Source organism: Salvelinus namaycush, chromosome 5 (assembly GCF_016432855.1).
Source record: "Salvelinus namaycush isolate Seneca chromosome 5, SaNama_1.0, whole genome shotgun sequence".
NCBI classification, from domain to species: domain Eukaryota; kingdom Metazoa; phylum Chordata; class Actinopteri; order Salmoniformes; family Salmonidae; genus Salvelinus; species Salvelinus namaycush.
This window is the reverse complement of record NC_052311.1, coordinates 25,037,518-25,050,592: the sequence shown is the minus strand read 5'-3', so window position 1 is coordinate 25,050,592 and position 13,075 is coordinate 25,037,518.

Below are 13,075 nucleotides of genomic sequence, written 5' to 3'. Positions count from 1 at the left end.
TGCGTGCGTGCGGCGTGCGTGCGTGCGTGCGTGCGTGCGTGCTTAACTACTCTTGTGGGGATGAATGAACAAACATTTGACCAACTGGGGATATTTTGTTAGTCCCCAGAAAGTCAAATGCTAATTCTAGGGGGTTTAGGGTTAAGGTTAGAATTAGTGTTAGAATTATGTTTAGGGGTTAGGGTTGGTTTTAGGGTTAGGAGCTAGGGTTAGGTTTAAGGTTAGGGTAAGAGTACGGTTAGAGTTAGGTTTTGGGGTTATGGGAAATAGGATTTTGAATGGGACTGAATTGTGTGTCCCCACAAGGTTAGCTGTACAAGACTGTGTGTGTGGGTGTGTGTGAGAGATTCTGTGTAAGTGTTTGTATGTTGGTTTGCATTTATCCAAGAGGGGGTGCGCGTGTTGGCTCCCCTCAATCCAGCCCTACATGAGTCAGGTCTTAGGCGATCCTATCAGTGTCTGCCCACACCCCAGACACACCGCCATCAAATGATCCAGTGTGTGTGTGTTAGCTAATGGCCTGGGTTAGAGATGGCTAGTGGGGGAGGGAGGGGTTGAGGGTGTGCTGATAAGATAATCACTTCTAGGGGGTGAAACACTTTGTACACCTTGCCTTTTGGCACCCTCCCAGTACTCACCCTCCTCAACTCAGCCATCCATTTTATTTTACCTGAGAGTTCTGAGGTGTTCTGTCATAAAACGTTATGATCCATGTGTGTGTGTGTGTGTGTGCATGCGTGCTTGTGTGTGCATTTGCGTGTGTGAAGGGTCATTTCAGGTCAATCTCCTAGGGCGAGAGTATACGTTTGGCATTGAACCAGAGAAAAAAACTCAGCCTATGTGCAATAACTGAGATGTTAGGCCCTGTATTCCTCTCCGTGTTCTTCACAGGAGACAAGGAAAGGTTTTTGGTTTTATAAATTCATGAAGGGAATGGAAAAGATCACTTTCCACATCCTTATGTGATCAATATCTGACTGTTAGATATAAACTGTCCTGAAGATGTTTAGGATCCATGACACATTGTGAGTCATGTGCACACGTAAACAAACACACACAAAAACACACACACACACAAACCACACGTAGTTCTATAAACAGACACACACATGCGCACTCACACACACACACTCACATAGTTCACAGGGGAGCTTGCCCCCCCCCCCCCACCCCCATGTCCCTGAACAGCACCCGCTGTTCACACACTCACATAGTTCACAGGGGAGCTTGCCCCCCCCCCCCCCCCCCCCACACACACCAGTGTGTCGCCAGCGGCGTTCCGGGAGCCATAGCGACAGCGTCTGAATCATTAGTGCGACTGATTCATCTGTGTGTCGTCTGTTTGGGCTGTTTCTGTTGACGTTTTGATTTGTTTATGTGTCTGATTTCAACTTGTTGTGTTGAATAAACGAGCTTGGTTCAGATGGGAGTGACTTCCTGTACTCACCAGTCATGTGCATGCAGAGTTGCTGTGTTGTTCATCGATGTTTCACTAACTGTGTCTTTGACTATGGGGACCAGGATGGGGTCCTGGACACAAAGCTTTAAAACTACTAGACTACACCATCTTGGGAGAACATATTCTCTGCCTGTATTACACTCCATTACGTTCAACACTATCTGACTGAGAATACCATTATTAGCACGCACAGCCAATTCAGAATTCCTGTCGAATTAAATGTATTTATAAAGCCCTTTTTAGATCAGCAGATGTCATGAAGTGCTCATACAGAAACATCCTGAAGCTTTAAAGGGTGGTATTAAGCCTGATTAGGGACGTCACATAATATGGCTGCCTTAGCTTAATAACGACTAGGATGACTTTTACTTCCTCCCTGTCCACACAGCACCTCAGCCTCAGCCCTAAACCCCATCCCAGCCCCGATCCCTCAGCCCCGACCCCCCAGCCTCAACCCTGATCCCTCAGCCCCAGCCTTCTCCCTCAGCCCCAACCTCAGCCCTGATCCCTCAGCCCCAGCCTCAACCCCGATCCCTCAGCCCCAGCCCCGATCCCTCAGCCCCAGCTCCGATCCCTCAGCCCCAGCCCTACACCCCCATCCTCATCTCCACTCACAGCCTCAGCCTCCCAGCTCCATCAGAGATAATTCAACGCTTGACAAAATGTACTCCCATTCACCTCCAGCATTATTAAACCAAGCTACACATAGCACAGCAGGATGGGTTCAGCTAATTGGTATTACTAGCTAACATTCTTTAAAATGCTTCAGCTGATGTCCGACGAAATTAGCAAGGCCAATTTGGAAGAGATTCTCTCTCTCCCTCCCTCTCTTCCCATTTTCCCTCTCTCCTGTACTTAAAGGAGGAATGCAGACCAACTCCCCTGGGTTTTCACTTCAGGTGGAAGCATTTCGCTACACTCGCATTAACATCTGCTAACCATGTGCATGTGACCAATAAAATGTGATTTGGTAAAGAAAAACACGATCCAGAAAATATCACAGTTACTTTTGATCTTAAATAGCCAACCGGATTGTTCTTTAAATAGGATGTTGAACATATTTGTCAGTCCCATTCAAGGTTTTTTTTTATGATCAAAATACTAGAGTTTTCTTTTCATACGATCATTCTGCTTTGCCAGTGATTTCTTTGGTTATGATTTTACAATTGCCTTCTAAAAACAGATAGTGTATTGTGGAAAGGAACATATTTTCTCAGTCAAATAAATATCTCATAAAGCTACATGCTCAAACTAAACAATATATGATGGCTCTATACCAAATACTGTATACATCTTACTTTTTAATAAAAGAAAAGTAACCGATTTTATTGGAACAAAAAAACAAAGTGTAGGTATAGCCATAAATAACTGATAGAATGCTTATATATATATATATCTCATATTATAAGGCTCTGAGGGTTAAAGGATAAATGAGAATGGTGAGTGTTACCAGGATGAAGCTTCCAGGCTGGCTGGATTTGTGCTTACGTGCTTGTAAGAGTGGTTTTATGTGTAGATGTGTGACGTTTCTCTGGGTGTTTGTATACATCTCTGTCTTGCCTTCTTGATCTATGTCTCTCGGCTTATGGGTATACGTCAAAAGCAGGGCCTGAGGAACCTACCCCCCTGACTGATACTCCTGTCTGTACGTCAGTAAACTCTGTCTCTCTCTTTATCTCTCTGTCTATTGGCATGGGAAACATATGTTTACATTGCCAAAGCAATTAACAAAGGTGAAATAAACAAATCAGAAGTTAACAGTAAACATTACACTCACAAAAGTTTCAAAAGGATAAACACATTTCAAATGTTATAATATAAACGTTAGTAACTTGCAAATAGTCTCCCACTCGCTGTCTCTCTCTCTCTTTCTTTCTATCTCTCTCTCTCTCCTCAGGCACGTTGATCTATGGCTAATCTTGGCTTTAATTTATTTTTCATTATTTTCATTCATCCAGTGGTGAATAGCTGGAGACGGAGTCATCAAAGGCAATTGCTATATATTGTCTTTAATGAGATCGAAGACGCTTTAAGCTAGTGTCAAGCAAACACCGGCAAAAACGGATAAGCTCCGCACTGTCGCCCAGAGCACAGTCGCCCAGAGCACAGTCGCCCAGAGCACAGTCGCCCAGAGCACAGTCGCCCAGAGCACCGGCCTGGACATCAATGGCGACAAAACCAAGCTGATGAAAGTCAACACATCAAAAATAACCCCAATCCTCCTGAAGGAGCAAGCCATAGAATATCAAATGACATACCTAGCCACTTTTATGTCTTTTTTATTTAACCTTTATTTAACTAGGCAAGTCAGTTAAGAACAAATTCTTATTTACAATGACGGCCTACCACGGCCAAACCCGGACGGTTTGTGCGCCGCCCTATGGGACTCCCAATCAGAACCAGGGTCTATAGTGATGCCTCTAGCACTGAGATGCAGTGCCTTAGACCGCTGCGCCACTCGGGGACATAAGAACAAGAAGAGGGAAGGCCTTCACCAGGATGAGAAAGGCAATCGCTGGTTGGGGTAAGTTCCTCAAAGACAAGTAAAATCGCAAAAAAAATGCCTGGACACTGTTAATGCATTCCATTTACATCTAAAATACAGATTTGGTTGTAAAAAAGTAAACTTCTCCTTTAAGAAGATCCTCCTGTTATGGCCTGAGGCAAAGAAAGCAGCCCACTACCGACAACGTTAGAAAATGTTAGTGCAGGCCCCTCTGTTCCTCCAGGAATTAAAAAGATGAATTAAGTAAGCAAGCAAGCAAACGATCACAACACACACACGCATACACACACACACAGATCTTGGCGTGTTGATCGCTGAATTACGCCTGGCTCTCCATGCTAGGAGAAGGAAAACTATTTGACAGCAGCAATTCCAAGGTTAGCACTAAGTAAATAAGGATTTTTTTTCTCTGAAGGGCAATGACACATTTCTTTGACTAGAAGATAGGTCTAAAAATTAGAATGAAAGAGTGGAGGAGTGGAGATGAGACACAAACTGTGGAATAGTATCACACTCGTGGGAATTGGCCTATTACGATAGGGCTACATTGAAATGTTTCTTACAGACAAAATATGAAAAGCATATGCATAACCATGGTAGCAATTGAAAGGGAAAAGTTTGGAGATTATGGGGAAATTATTAGACCAAAGTTGAGGACACAACAGTTCACCTGACACAAGACTGAATGCAAACATCACACTGCTGATTTGATGTGCATTTTACATTTACTGTACTTATCGCCGCATTTGTTGATAACGAAACACGAAACATGAAAATACTCTGGATACACTCATTAACACGATAAGAATATTCCTGGAAAATGTGGGGTAGGTGCAACATAAGACAAGAAAGTGACAGTTGGAGTGAGAGGACTAACTTGTGTGGCCACACACCTCTCCAAAGTGTGCACAGTTCCTAAGTCATTTCAATGCACTTTTATGACTCAAAGAAGAGTCTTCAACTATAAGGGGCTTTTTTGAGCTCTCCTAGCTGTGCCGTTGAGGAACTAGAGTAAGCACACTTGTAGTTGTTTTGTTTGCAACACAACCCGGCAATCACACAGCTATTGTTGTTGTTTACACAACCCAAAAACGGCCCATCATAAATCGCAATCTGGGTGAGGTGGGAATCATTTGAATGCTTGTTCTAAAGCCAACATGACTAGCTATGTTATAAAAGATGATATTACAGTGTTAGGCTTTCACAATGCAGTTCAGAGAAACAGATCGTAGGTTTGGTGAGCATAGAAAGGAGTCATGTGTGCATTCAGCTGCTTGTGCCGCGGAGAATCTTCTTTACAATAGACAAACATGGGCTCAGTCTGTACAGAACAACCCAGGGTTTGACTCCATGTCTTCTTGTAACTGTACATCAAATATAGTGATCATAAACGTTGACACTGTATATGACATGAGTTTATTGATATGGAAATGTGAAGTGCACGTTTGGACTCACGGGTGTTTGGCTTGCTTGTACGACATCAAAGCGGTAATTATTATAATCGTCAACGTCTCGTGTCTCAAAAATACATTGAGTCCTCTTAATCTACAGCGTGTCCCTCACCCAGACAACACAAAGTGGGCAAAAGTTGCCCAATTAGCGGGAGGGATGTGGGAAACTTCTTATCACGCGCGGTGCTCAAATTCAGAACGGCTGTCAGTCAAAACCTGTCAGCGCTGTGAAGCACAGAGCTGTGACGTCATGTATAGCATGTTACCGTACAGCCACCGTGTTCCAGTTTAAGTGTTTATCTGTGCTCAAATCTCCAATTGTAAACCTGTATACAGGTCCGAATGTAAAAAGCTACCAAAATCCTTGCAGATAATGAAGCATGGTCTTAGTTACTGTTTGAATAACTGAGCCCATCAAGGCCTTGTGTTTACTCTTTACCTGTGCAGTGAATTGACATTGGCAAACCACTAATGTTTTGAGTGGCTCATCCGCTATTCAAACTCGTGTTTACAGTATCATATTCAGAAGGAACATGAGGGTGTTTTTTAGGGCTGAAGGTTATGATGGAATATCACCGTGGTATTATGTGATGGAAAATCACCATGGTGTTATGTGATGGAATATCATTATGAACGTGAAGGTTGTAGGAAAGGAGAGCGCAAATTGCAGCACATTCGCTCTCCACACCTCTCTATCCCTCTCCCCCCCCCATCACTCCACCTCTCTCTCAACACCCCTCATTATGTCACTTCTGATTGGCTTGATTGCTTTTAAGAGGAGAGGTAAGGATGAACAGAGAAAGGGGGTAGAAGAGAGGAACTGAGAGAAGAGAGGGAATGGAGAGAAAATAAGGATAATCAATCCTTGAAGAGATGAACAGATAATATAATAGGGACTTCAATGATGGTGTTCGGTTTTCATTTTCTCATCATTTCCTTCAATCTCGCAATCCACCAATCCACTTGAGTACCCTCTCTTTCTCTCTCCCTCTCTCTTCATCCACCCCTTCTCTCCATCTCCTTCCTTCCTTCCCTCTCTATCTCGCTCTCTCTCATCCTCTCTCCATCTGCTCCTTTGTCTCTCTCATCAGTATTTTCATAATCTAATGCCTGTTTCTTTGCGTTCAAAGCGCCGCTGGTATAGACGTTTCCGGGCCGTTTGAAGATTCGCCCTTGTCATTACTGTAGGATCTGCATCTTTTTAAAGCAGCGGTTCTCTCATTCTCTCCTTCTTTCTCTCTCTCATGCTCTCTCTCTCTCTGCATGTAAAGCTGTGTTTGAAGCTTCCCTTCAGACATCTTTCTCTGATGTGATAGGAAGGCTCCTCTCTCGTTTAAAGGTGACTCCTTCGCCACACACCAAAGACTGGATCTGCCTCCCAAATGGCACCCTATTCCCTTTGTGGTGCACTACTTTTGACCAGAGCCCAATGGGCCCTAATCAAAAGCAGTGCACTATAAAAACTGAATAAGTTTCCATTTGGGACACAGCCTGACCCTCATAACCTCTCAACCACCGTGCACCAATCCCACCTGGATTGTTTTCAACACTGTTTCCTAAGAGAATGTATTTCTGTGTAATGTGTGTTTTGAGAAGGTGCATAGGGAGAGGTGCACATATTATAAAACACTTTTAATTAGACAAACAAAAATGTAAGCTAAAAGAAGTGGGTGAGATTGTCACCTCCCTTGTTGCGTTTTGAAAGCTGTCATTTGTGTTGGACTAAGAAACAGCACAATAAATGTAACGCCATCATAAAGAGGCTTCCTCTCTGTCTACTGGAGACGTTTATAGTGCAAATCATTTCACACTGCTCCTCTCTCTCTCTGTCTCTCTGCATTCTACAAACATATTATTTCTCTGTCCCTCTTTCCCTCTCTCGCTCTTTCCCTTACTTCTCTGCATTTTATTATTATCATTATTACCCCCCCCCCCCCCCCCCCGCCCTCAGCTCCCAAGAGAGCTGGCAGTTTAATAGTAAGCACCAATTATACTCTCTCCAAGGTTACAGGGCCAACATGGTACTCTTATAAACACCACTAACAAACACACACACACATTCCAATACACACCACACATACACACAAATGGTTGAACTGCCCATTGAAGGCCAAAGCTTTCTCTAGAGAAACTGGATCTTGTTTTACTGAGCTCTTAAAGCACTTGTTTAGGAAATTCCCCAAACACTTACTCCAGATTAGATCTCTCTCACACACACACACACACACACACACACACACACACACACACACACACACACACACACACACACACACACACACACACACACACACACACACACACACACACACACACACACACACACACACACACACACACAGGTCATGGGCTCTAGATGACTGGTCTGTTGGAGTGAAGCCGAATCCCAATGTTCACTCTGTATTCTCTTAGACTGCTGTAAACAAAAGTGTTCAATACCTTCAGTTCAGCCCCAGGTTTAGAGCTTGAGGGGAAAAGAGAGGTTCTCTGGAGTGTGAGAGGAGATAATTGGTCTAGTTGTTGTGAATCACAGGGCAGGTGGTCTGTTGGCAACCCCTGGTTAAGAAACACACTTGTTGTGGCCCTCAGCTCACAGTCGGGCCAACAGATACAGCCAGTGAACAAAGCCTTGTTTTGGGGAACTAGTTATTCTCAAGCATGAAAATGGGCAATACTGTCCCCTTCACAGTGTTATGTTTACACGCTGTATGGTTGGCCAAATGATCACTGTAGCAGAGTTCATTTCCAGCCTGAACTGTGTTAAAACATCACAAGCCACTGCCTGAGGGGGAGGAGATAAAGAAGCAATGTACCATCCATCCTTCTCTTCCTCAGCCCATCCATTTACCCATCCATCCCTCTCTTCCTCAGCCCATCCATTTACCCATCCATCCCTCTCTTCCTCAGTCCATCCATTTACCCATCCATCCCTCTCTTCCTCAGTCCATCCATTTACCCATCCATCCCTCTCTTCCTCAGTCCATCCATTTACCCATCCATCCCTCTCTTCCTCAGTCCATCCATTTACCCATCCATCCCTCTCTTCCTCAGCCCATCCATTTACCCATCCATCCCTCTCTTCCTCAGCCCATCCATTTACCCATCCATCCCTCTCTTCCTCAGTCCATCCATTTACCCATCCATCCCTCTCTTCCTCAGTCCATCCATTTACCCATCCATCCCTCTCTTCCTCAGTCCATCCATTTACCCATCCATCCCTCTCTTTCTCAGTCCATCCATTTACCCATCCATCCCTCTCTTCCTCAGTCCATCCATTTACCCATCCATCCCTCTCTTCCTCAGCCTATCCACCCAGTCATCCATTCATGACTTCCTAAATCCATCTGTCCAGTCATCCATTCTTTACCTCCTACATCCATCAATCCATTCCTTGACCATCCATCCATTAATTCCTAGGAATCCTAGCTCTCTCAACCCTCTCTAGGCCCAATATGATGCAGTTCATGACATTAGCAAGACATCATTAACCCTTTAACCATATTCTCAACCGGCTGGTAGAGCATGTTTTGACAATCCATTTAGAAGTGGATATGAAAAAATCTTTACTTGAACTTGATTGGTCAACTCCCCTGGCCCTCCTGCATAAAACAAGATCATTTGTATCCTTTTGGGTTGCTGCAGTTCAGTGTTGTGGCACTCTAACTTTGCCCACTCAGAGGGCTGTAAAAAACTTAAAATCAGTCACCATAGATATGGGATAAAAGGCAAGAATTTAGTTGGTGAGGGATTAATATTGCACCATTCCTGTTAGTAGACACCTTGAAGAGTAGTACTATGTAAATAAATAGTTCAAATATAAAAAGGCTTAAAAGCAAGAATTTTGAAAAAATATGTTCAATCAGGTGGTTGATACGTCAATAAATAGTACGGTACACACATTTCATGACTCATGGGGTCAATTAATCCATATTCAGACTTAAAGTCACCTATAAAATAATGTCTACATTAGTAATAAAAAACTGCACTTTGTCTCAAAATGTAGTCTGAACATGTGGGAAACATAGTGGGCAAACCTGGATCATTTGAAATGTAAGAAAACCATATTGAGGGACACCACCTGAAAATGCACACTATTCAATGTAATTGAATATTAATGTTTGGACATACAAAATTAGAATCATTTGTAAAAAAAATAAAAACAAACAACCATCAGTCCATTTTACAATGCTTACCTACTAGGGATGTAACAATTTACCAATAAGCACCAGTCCCCGATTCCAATTTTTAAAATACAAGTGCATCGGTCTGCGGACCCCAAACCCACCCAAACGTAGCATGCATCTGTCAGAAAATCACTTCAAATGTTACAAATCACCGGTTCACTCAAATGTTTTGCTCATATTACATTATTTCTACCTTTGGAAAAGACCTCTCATCTTTTGTCACAACTGATGTGTCCTCTCCTTCACTGTCGAACTGCATGTAACTGTGTTGACAGTCATTGATCTACAAGTCATTTTGCATGCCGAACAACCCCAGGCCATATCAATAGCCTAGTCAAACTGTGCACTTTGCCCAGCTTTGCCTGCTGACCAATGCAAGGGCCTGTTCCTGATCTCGCACATCTGCGAGGCAACTTCATCATTCAAATTCTAAAATTGCTTGTGCGATATTAGGCTTTATTAGTTGAGTGACAACCTATGTAATTTGCTAGGTTATTATTATCTATGCGCTATTGAAAAATGTGTTTTACCGGAATAAAAGTAAGGTACTGGAGACACAACTCATCTGACTCTACCTGCTGAACGGGGCTTACTATAGATTTTATTTAGAAAGTTCAGGTTCACCATCAGCAATAGTTTGGTAGTTTTGCTCTAAACAATAAGTGTATATGGTCATTTTTAGATATCCAGGGTAAAGTTGATAATTTTATAATGAGGACATAAATCACTTCTGTTTTATTTCTTCACCTTTATTTAACCAGGTAGGCAAGTTGAGAACAAGTTCTCATTTGCAACTGCGACCTGGCCAAGATAAAGCATAGCAATTTGACACATACAACAACACAGAGTTACACATGGAATAAACAAAACATACAGTCAATAATACAGTACAAAAATAAATCTATATACAATGTGAGCAAGTGAGGTGAGATAAGGGAGGTGAAGGCAACAAAAAGGCCATGGTGGCGAGGTAAATACAATATAGCAAGTAAAACACTGGAATGGTAGATTTGCAGTGGAAGAATGTGCAAAGTAGAAACAGAAATAATGGGGTGCAAAGGAGCAAAATAAATAAATAAATACAGTAGGGGAAGAGGTAGTTGTTTGGGCTAAATTATAGATGGGCTATGTACAGGTGCAGTAATCTGTGAGCTGCTCTGACAGCTGGTGCTTAAAGCTAGTGAGGGAGATAAGTGGAGTGTGAGGCGCACTGCATGTCCGAAGCGAGAGGAGAAGATCACTCTGTAAAAAACGTCCAAACAGTCAAAACCTTTTGCTTTTGAGATCAGTTCTACAGTTCCACAGTTCTGCAATATACTGTATATACAGTATACATGCGTTAGCCGTGTCATAGCTCATTTGTAAATATTGATACATTATTAACTCAAACACTTCATCTGCCATCACCCACTAATGACAAGTTCATTAGTGGGTGAGGGTGATTTCAGAACCCCAAAAAAACAGGCTACATTTTCCCCCTAATCTGATAGTGGTAGTGGGGTGCTAGATGCCTAGTCTCCCTCTCATCCCTACACCCCAGTTCTCCTTTAAAATGTATATCATTTTTTTTGAACTTCTCTAAAATCTTTTTCTTCTCAATTGAGCCCTTTCTTTTTGGGTTATCATTGGATTTCATCACCACTACTGGAGAGGCTGTTTCATTGGATCAGACCCACTGAGGAGCTACACTGCCCTCCTTTGGTCTGACTAAGAACTACACTTGTTTGTGTGTCTGTATGTGCAGGCCCGTACGCGTGCGTTGATGTGTCTGTGTTCGCCTCCGAACCAAAGTTGTTGGAGTTCTGCTCTTTCCCTGCCAGCACTGAAGCACTGCGAAAAGGTAATGACAGTACCACATTCTGTACATGCAGTAACTTTATTCCCATGAGCCTTTGGGCTTGACAAGTAATTCTCCCATGGGCCCCATGTGTTTATGTGATGACATTAGCAGACTGATGGCTGTATTCTCTGTCCCTCTGTCTTTCTCCATCTCTCTCTACACCCCTCCACCTCTCTTGCTCCATATCCTATACATCCCTCTCTCTTCCCTAGTGGTTAGAGGGTTGGGCCAGTAACCGCAAGGTTGCTGGATCGAATCCCCGAGCTGACAAGGTAAAAATCTGCCGTTCTAACCCTGAGCAAGGCAGTTAACCCACTGTTCCCCAGGTGCCAGAGACATCTATATTGATTATGGCAGCCCCCCGCACCTCTCTGATTCAGATGGCTTGGGTTAAATGCGGAAGACACATTTCAGTTGAAGGCATTCAGTTGTACAACTGACTAGGTATCCCCCTTTCCCCATCCTCCCTCCCCTCTCTGTCTCTTCATCTCTTTCTACCTCTACCTTCCTCCCCTTCCTTCATGGACACGGTTGGCTCAGGTGACCTTGAAGATGGGAAATTGCGCTGAAACCGGAGAATGAAAAAAGTATCTTCCTTTTTCCCACCCAGATTTCTGCTGACAGTTCACCTGTGGAGTCTAGAAGGGAAATACAGTGTCACAGTAAAGCAGAAACAGAAAGAAAGAAAGAAAGAAAGAAAGAAAGAGAGAGAGAGAGAGAGAGAGAGAGAGAGAGAGAGAGAGAGAGAGAGAGAGGGAGAGAGGGAGGGAGGGAGGGAGGGAGGGAGGGAGGGAGGGAGGGAGGGAGGGAGGGAGGGAGGGAGGGAGGGAGGGAGGGAGGGAGGGAGGGAGGGAGGGAGGGAGGGAAAGAGAAAGGTCTTTGATGTTGCTGTGCCTCTGAAGTGGTCTACCTCCAGGTGACTTTAGCAGAGAAATCCAAGACTGGCAATATTATTTTCACAAACAGAGACAGAGAAGCGCTCACACACACACACACACACACACACACACACACACACACACACACACACACACACACACACACACAGACGTACACACACACAGACGTACACACACACACAGAGATAGACGTACACACACACACACACACACACACACACACACACACACACACACACACACACACACACACACACACACACACACACACACCAGATAGACGAACACACACACACGACAAGATACAAACACACACGACCAGATACAAACACAGACGCATGCATACACCCATAAACATGCATGTACAAGCTTTGTGTCACTGTTATTGGTGGCAGACTCTAAAGATCAAATCCACACTTAGGAAAACAGCGTCACTGTTCGCCCCCGGCGCCTTTCTTATTAGGTCTGTTTGTTGAAAGCATGGCACAACTTTAGAAACCGTTCATACATATTATGTGTTCTTTTTTAGCTGCCACCAAAACCGCAAAAGCTACCAACACCAAAACAACTTTAGAACGTGCCGGCTGACTGTTTCGGGTTGCTTGAGAAAACCTTTTTGATACTACTAATACTTTTCACACTACAACTACATTTGCATAAATCCCAATGCATTTCAATGGCCATAGACTTTGAACGGGAAAAAGTCTGGTTGTAACTAGTCTTAAACCGTTCAAAC